Raw genomic sequence first — 8,225 nt, 5'->3', positions numbered from 1 at the left:
TTTAAATACCTTCCATAGAAGAGGGAGCAGATTAAGGTAATTACCTGCGCTGCGAGGTGAAATCCATGGTACTGAATGTCTCAGGCTGGGGAAACTCGGGACAAATCAAAAGAAACCCTCGTGCAAGCTAATAATATAATAATTAAGTAATTCATACAAAACCAAAATCACACAATATAAAGAAAGGAAGGAAGTTAAACAAAACTTCAATATCACACAAAAGGAAATCAAAATAAATATATAAATAATGCCCAACCTCGTGTAAAAAATTGATAAGGGTAATTGGTGTAAGTAAACCTAGTTTCAGCGTCTGTGACATTTACTTTGATTTTTTTATGTGGCATTTGTATATCCTTTTGTGGACTTTATATTTCAACGTTCATAATTTAAGATGTCATTTATGTGTGGGAATAAAACAAAATCTCCCTTAAGGGTGACGTTTCCAGAATGTTACCCTACTGTATCTTACGGTAACACACCGGCACGGTCTGTGGCAAAACCGCGAAGCCTATGTAAACACATTCATATTTTTTGCAGCGAATGTTCAATAAAACTTCAAACATACATTCAATAAAACATAAAACATAAAACAAACAAAAAAACAAACAATATCTGAGAGCATCTGACGCATAGGAGCGCTGAGACACAACCAGTGTTAATTTAGTCATCAGTTTTTGATTTAGTCATAGTCTTAGTCATGTCGACTGAAATGTCTGTGAGGTATATTCACATTTTGGTCATGCACTTTTCTTTATTTTTTGTCAACTAAAAATTGACTAAAATCTCTGTTAGTTTAGACAACTTTGTATTTAATTTGTGATGCTAGTGAGATTTTTTGTTTTAGTGATGCTATTCGTCATATTGACATAAATATATATTAAAATATTTAAATATTACTCTCTCTCTCTCTCTCTCTCTCTCTCTCTCTCTCTCTATATATATATATATATATATATATATATATATATATATATATATAAGAATTGGGGACTAACTTACATTCAACATAATTATTTTACCTCCAAAGCCTTTACAGGTTTGTCTAAGAAATAAACACAAAAATGTCACAAATGCAATTGGATTGATTTCACTCTTCAGATGTCGGTGTCGCTTCATTCGTTGTCTTTTTTCCACTCGTATTGTAGCCACATTCGGTTTCCTTTCCTTCAGTTAATATCTTACAAGACGTTTTCTTCGTTTTCCCATTATATTTGAAGTGCTGCCGGACTGAAGGATCTTTCTTCCAAGTACTGAATGAATGATGACTGGCAATTTAGGAACCAGTTGAATCGACCGTCTTCGTTAGCCTTACTATTATTTATTTTTTTATTTTTAATCAGTCTGCGTCAATAGCTAATGATAATAATAACAGCAACATTATAGCTAACAACTAGCTTTTATCGAACACTCTTTTTTGATCAAATATTTGTATTTATTTTAGAGGAAATGATCGCACTCTCAAAACTATTGTGTTGCGTTCTTCTAGCGCATATATTCGAAGAACTGCGCTGCTCCACCAATGGTATCGTTGGAATTCTGCAGATCTGCGCAGAACTTAGGTCTTCTGACGCCATGCAACTTCGGTTTTCACAGCTTTTCGAGTTTCGGAATTGCGGATAAGGGATTGTGGACCTGTACAGTTCAAAATCTGCTTTCATATCTGCAAGACAAAACCCCACATACTTGGTGTTTTGAGTGTTTTTCTATAGATAATATCATTTCAGGTAATGTAATGTTCTGACACTATAAGCCTGTTGGGTATATGTGTGTGCTTGTATATTTTTTGAATATATACAAGTACATATTGACATAGTTGTAAAATTCTCCCGAAGTTACTGTGCATATGTGAGCACTGCTTCTCTCAGTGTCTGAAGGTTCACATTTAATGGAAGCGAACCCATTGATTTCCACATGGCTAATGGCGGGTGTTATGGGGGTAAGGGGAATGATTTGCATGATGTACCGTTGAAAGGTGTGTCACTCTGCCCAGTCCTTGTAGAAGCTGTGGAAGCTGGAGGTGACTGTCTTGTCTTTCAGCATTAAGTCGTCGCCGCTGATCTCATTGAAATTGCCACAAAGATGGCCGATGTAATGCCCAGACATAGGGCATTGTATCTCGTTGACTGGTAATTATGCCTTCCTTAGAGGCTCATTAGACATGTACAATTTGATAATTGTTTTACTATAATGTATAAGTAGATTTGGAGTGTAGAACTCTACAGGGGTTGACTTGTAACACTACAAGACATAGCACTAGTTCATAAAATAAAATTGTAAAGATTTAAAGCTAATCTAAAGGTAAAATATTCAGGATGTGAGACTAATTTCATTAATCATAAGTTGGTTTAAACAAAGGCTTGTGTCATACTGAAAATAGCATTTTTTAAATGAGTATTTACTAATATTTGATTTAAAAGGATCGATTTACAATAATATACAATAATGTTTTCCCTCCATGTAAATCCATGGAAGACCCTCCTCTGGAGTCATGTTTCAAATTCGAACATTTGTTATCTTCATTCTTGCGTCAATGTTCCTCTTGCGGCCATGTCCAGGGATGTAGGCTACAGTCCATGGGCCTTAAACCTCTTAATATTGGCAACAGTGCTCACAGGAACATCAAGCTCTTTAGAGATGGTCTTTTAGGACAATGCTTGGCTATTACCTTCTTTCTAACCTCCTCAGACAACTCTCTGGTTTTCCTTCTCTTTTCCATGTTCAGTGTGATACACACAGTGACACAACACAGCGGAGTGAGTACTTTTCTCCATTTAAACTGGCTGAATGAGTGATGTGATTGAAGACACCTGTGATACTAATTAAAGGAGAATGGTCTGCTTGAGGTATCACTACAATACAATAATTTCATATAACTTCTAAAGGGTATCAATTATATTGTCCAGGCCATTTTAGAATGTCTTTATAGAATAAGCAAGAATTCAGTTATTTTCACAGTTTATTTGCTTTGTTCCACTGCAAACCAAAGACATGCATGTATGGATGACAAAAGATATTTTAATTTCAACACTTTTCAGGGTGAATGGTGCATTATTTGAATAAAATGCAAGAGTACCAATACTTTCAGCCACATCTGTATTTTATTGTTACCCCCATAGCAATCAAAAGTATTGATCTTGATTACACCATGGAAGGAAAGTGCACCCAGTGGATATTGCAACCATTAGCAAACTGTCACATATTTCTCTTGAGCTAAATCATCTTCAAATCTTAATCGTAACTTTACTTCATTGTAGTTTTAATAAGGAAGCTGAGATCTATAACAAGGAAATAGTGGTAAATTACAGGAATTTGAACCATATGCATATTTGGGTTTCAGGCAGTTTGAGTGAAATTGCAGCATCTAGATAAAAATATGAAATATGATGAAAATGCCTGTGTTGACACACAAGAAAGCTCTCTGAAACAATACAAAACAAAGATATCCACACCATTTTATTTTGTGTGTGAAAAACGAATAGCTCAAAACCCATTTTTCACAGCGGTGTCACAAACATGGGTTTTCTGGGTGAGAAGCTGACATCTGAGCCCCCAGGCTTTGAGAGTGAGACTGAAAAACATGCGATAAATCACCGTGAGATTGTGTGCAGGTTCACAATCTGATTTCATATCTGCAGGACAAAACCCCAGATATATGGTCTTTTGAGTGTTTTTCTATTGATGATATCATTTTAGGTAATATAATGTTCTGACACTATAAGCCTGTTGGATATGTGTGCATGTTTGTATATTTTTTGTATATGTATATTGACGTAAAATTCTCCCGAAGTTACTGTGCATATGTGAGCACTGCTTCTCTCAGTGTCTGAAGGTTCACATTTAATGGAATCGAACCCATTGATTTCCACATGGCTAATGGCGGGTGTTATGGGGGTAAGGGGAATGATTTGCATGATGTACCGTTGAAAGGTGTGTCACTCTGCCCAGTCCTTGTAGAAGCTGTGGAAGCTGGAGGTGACTGTCTTGTCTTTCAGCATTAAGTCGTCGCCGCTGATCTCATTGAAATTGCCACACAGGTGGCCGATGTAATGCCCAGACACAGCCATGGCGGTGTGCCCGTATTTGCAAGATCCGCAGGATTATGCCAGAGCTGTGACTCACCAGCACCGAGCCCCCTGGTTCCAATAGCTCATTATTTACCTGGAAAATAAAATCCCACCACAAAAAAAGAGCAACACAAAAAAGAAGAAAAAGTTTGTGTGTTTACCATGAGACTGGGTCTGTCACTATGTCACTTCAGACACTTCACAAGCAGTGGCTCAGAGAGGTCATGTAAAGCACTGAGATGCTGTGAGCCGGAACAGAGCCTCCACACAGCAGCGGGGAGATACAGCACCAAAGCATCGGCCCCCCAACCCTGTTCCCTGCTTCCCAGTCCGCGCAGGTTATTCAATGCGTGAGTTTAGCGACAATGATTCACAGTTTGAGATGGGTCCTCAATGCTTGAGAGCTACGCTAAATACTTATACTTATAATGCAAGAACACTCCTTCTCCTTCCCCTCTCGCTACAGCAAACGGTGTTGATACTCGCAAATGATACAAACTGCGCACACTGCCCTGTTAAGAAAAGCATTTATTTCAAATGAAACAGAAAACCATAACTTTGTCTTCAATATTTCCTTCTGAATCCTAAGCTAGAGTGTAGTTGTCCTATTAGCGGCTGTAGCCCCGCAGTTTGTGCGCAGATACTGTACTGTAGCTCTTGTGATGGGATCTCTTGCGTGATTCGCCATAATGTAACACTATAAGCGCAGGGCTGGCCAGTTTGAACGATTTCATTTGAATACTCTGTGTTCCTGATTACACTGTGCATACCCGTTATTGAGTTTTTTTTTTTTTTAATTAAATATGCCTATGGTGTTTTAGCTGCATAAACGCAAAGCAAAGCAAAGTCGCGATCATACCTCACCTACCTTGGGTGAGAACCTCCTTCCCTCAGCCAGGGCATTGAAAATGGGTCGTGGATGGGTATTCCAGCATGACAATGACCCAAAACACACAGCCAAGCCAGCAAAGGAGTGGCTCAAGAAGAAGCACATTAAGGTCCTGGAGTGGCCTAGCCAGTCTGCAGACCTTAATCCCCTAGAAAATCTGTGGAGGGAGCTGAAGGTTCGAGTTGCCAAATGTCAGCCTCGAAACCTTAATGACGAGGATCTGCAAAGAGGAGTGGGACAAAATCCCTCCTGAGATGTGTGCAAACCTGGAGGCCAACTACAAGAAACATCTGACCTCTGTGATTGCCAACAAGGGTTTTGGCACCAAGTACTAAGTCGAAGGGGTCAAATACTTATTTCCCTCATTAACATGCAAATCAATTCATAACTTTTTTGAAATGCGTTTTTCTGGATTTTTTTGTTGTTATTCTGTCTCTCACTGTTAAAATACACCTACCATTAAAATTATAGACTGATCATTTCTTTGTCAGTGGGCAAACGTACAAAATCAGCAGGGGATCAAATACTTTTTTCCCTCACTGTTTGTGCGGGGGGCGCGGGGGTGCTGATTGTGTTTTTTCCGGTTTCGGGGGGTTGCTAACAGTGTTTTTGCGGAGCTAAATAGGGTCTAGCGACGCCCCTGCTGGAGCCTAACTGGAACTGGGTATACCTTGGCCATCACAATGCAGCAATAACACACACACACACACACACAGTAGCTAGTCAACCTAAGTAGCTTGTCTCTGCGACGAAAATCCAACCAGCTACTGGGAGAACAGGCAAACTCCATGCCAGCAGACCCCCAAGGCCGGTACATAATCTCATGTACAATATCTACTGACAGGTGCACAAACATGTGGCTTCCCAGTGTACACCACTTGCAAAATGCAACAGACAAAATGCAACATTGCTTTTTAGATAAGAACTAAGATTCGGTGACATTCATCTAAAAGCAGATAGATGGAACCACCTTAATAGGTTTCCCATTCCACATCTTTCCGGAGGCACACAGTCCTGACCATTGAAGAGGAATCCCTTGTCACACTGGCAGCCTTCTTGGCAGGCCGTGGAGCAGGTGGTGGTGCCGATGATGCCTTCATAGATATTCGTACAGTTCTGAGCGCAAAGCTCATAGTGGCTGATCTCGGGACAGGTCAGTGCTTCAATTGAAAATGCAGACCTCTAACATTGAAGTTCACATTACTCACTGATACTGAAGAGCCTCCTGATTTTCAGAAGCAAACCACACAGCACAAAAGGGGGATGCAGTTCTGAAAAAAACACCTTGTCATGCTTTGTGGATGTGGTAAAGTTTGACACATATTCTATTTCATTTCTTGTGCTAGTTAGAGCTATTCTGCTGGGATTTAAATTACAAGATAAAAAGACAAAAAAAAACTTTTCTTACATTTTCTTACATTATGAAGCTACAGATATTTGTCAACTTAAGTGTAAAGTGAGAAGAAAATGTATAATTCTGTTGTACCAAAAATACTTGTACTTGTGCTAAAGGTCATATGGTTTTACCACACTACCCATAATATGTATACAGCATTTCATTACTTTTGTGTGCACATTGAATCCTGATCACTCCCTCTCTGTGTTATTGAGGATTGAGATCTGTCACTGAAACTCATTTAATCACAATTAAGCAGTTTTCACATAAGGTGTTTGTTCACCATCTGAATGCACTCATAGAGTCATAGATAAGACTCAATACATTACAATAATTACTATTTTTTTCTTCACAATATGATTTCCCCCCGAATAAATGAATGAAAAGAAAATCAACTTCCAGCCTCCTGACATGCAGTGGCATAGCTCTCTAAAGCCTGACACAGCAGGGTCTTGTACCCATCATTCAAGCAGACATCAAACATGCAGTCTTCCACAAAGCCCTGCGCAGACACTGCCAAGCTACCAGATGCAAATGGACCATCCTTCTTGGCCAGCAGACCACATTTGTCCTCACCTTGGTAATTCTGCATCTCGGCTGCTGGGCACAGCCCTCACCCCTTGCCATCACAGTCGTATGAGCATTTGGGATCCCCGTCCTGCACCTGCCAGCCGGCTCCGAAGACCATGGTGTCGGCAGCCTGCTTGCCATCAGGCATCACAAAGTCATCGGCCAGGTTGCCGTTGAAGCTGCTGCACTGGCCGCACATCTTGTTCTGGAAGGTGTTGGGAATATTGATCTCCAAGTAGTGGTTCCTGTCAAAGGTGACCTTCAGCCTGTAGTCAGTGCTGATAACAGCCTCTGAGCCACTCTGAAAGATTTGCAACTTGCCATCTGCCAAGGTGACAGGCAGGTAGGTCTGCTTCATGTTCACCTAAAACAGACAGATTATTAAAGGTCATTGACATGGTAGTGGATGAAAGTGAGCTAATTCGCTGTCCAGTATCAATGGAAACATTATCAAACCTAATCTTGTACACTTCCATTTATAAGGAAGACTCATTTAATACACACACAGCTAACCAAAGAAACCGAAATTTCAGCATGAGCTAGAATCCAATCCAAATTGGAATGGCCACCATTTGGAAGAGCAGGTTATCAGACCTACTAACACAACTTCTTTCTGTTTCTGGATGATGGATATCTTGAGTCCATAAATGGAGACATCCAAATTTTTGATCCAGGTCATCTTGTTGTTGCCGTGGTTCTCGATTTGGCTTGGATGTAGAAGTCTGGCAGGTCCTTCCCTGCCTCGCAGGGCTTGGCCACAGTGTAGGTGCATTTGCCCTGGAAGTCAAACTTCCTCTAGTCAAAGCCAGTGTAGTGTGGGTTGCCCCAAGCCCAGCACTTGGTGGAGCTTGTATCTGCAGGGGTAACTGAATAAGTAGAGTTTGAAAGAAATTGAAAGGATTAAGATCAAAGTAGAAGTTAATATGAAAAAGTTCTTCTGACAGATTTCAGCCTACCAGAATGTGATGGGATGAAGGCAAGTTAACCTACTGGTAATAATAAATCAGGAACATGAATGAATAATGAATCAGAACAATGTACTGTGCAGGTTTAAATGCATGGTGATGCATTGTTGTTTTTTTAAATCAGTTACTAAAGACAGAAAACATTTTCAAAGAGATTACTTTTGGGGGCTTTTGAATGAGTTTTCCATCCAACTGACCATTTTTATTGACAAGATAAAAAATGCTGGAAGTTTAACATTTTGCAAATGACATTTGAAATGGCTGTGCTGAGGGTCTTATATTCACAGCCACAAACTGCAGGGGCTCTGTAGCTATTTCTGTCTCCGGTCCCCACACTGTAG

Source organism: Amia ocellicauda, chromosome 12 (genome assembly GCF_036373705.1).
Source record: "Amia ocellicauda isolate fAmiCal2 chromosome 12, fAmiCal2.hap1, whole genome shotgun sequence".
In the NCBI taxonomy this organism is placed as follows: Eukaryota; Metazoa; Chordata; class Actinopteri; order Amiiformes; family Amiidae; genus Amia; species Amia ocellicauda.
The sequence above is the reverse complement of the archived record's forward strand: the minus strand, read 5'-3'. Positions refer to the sequence as shown.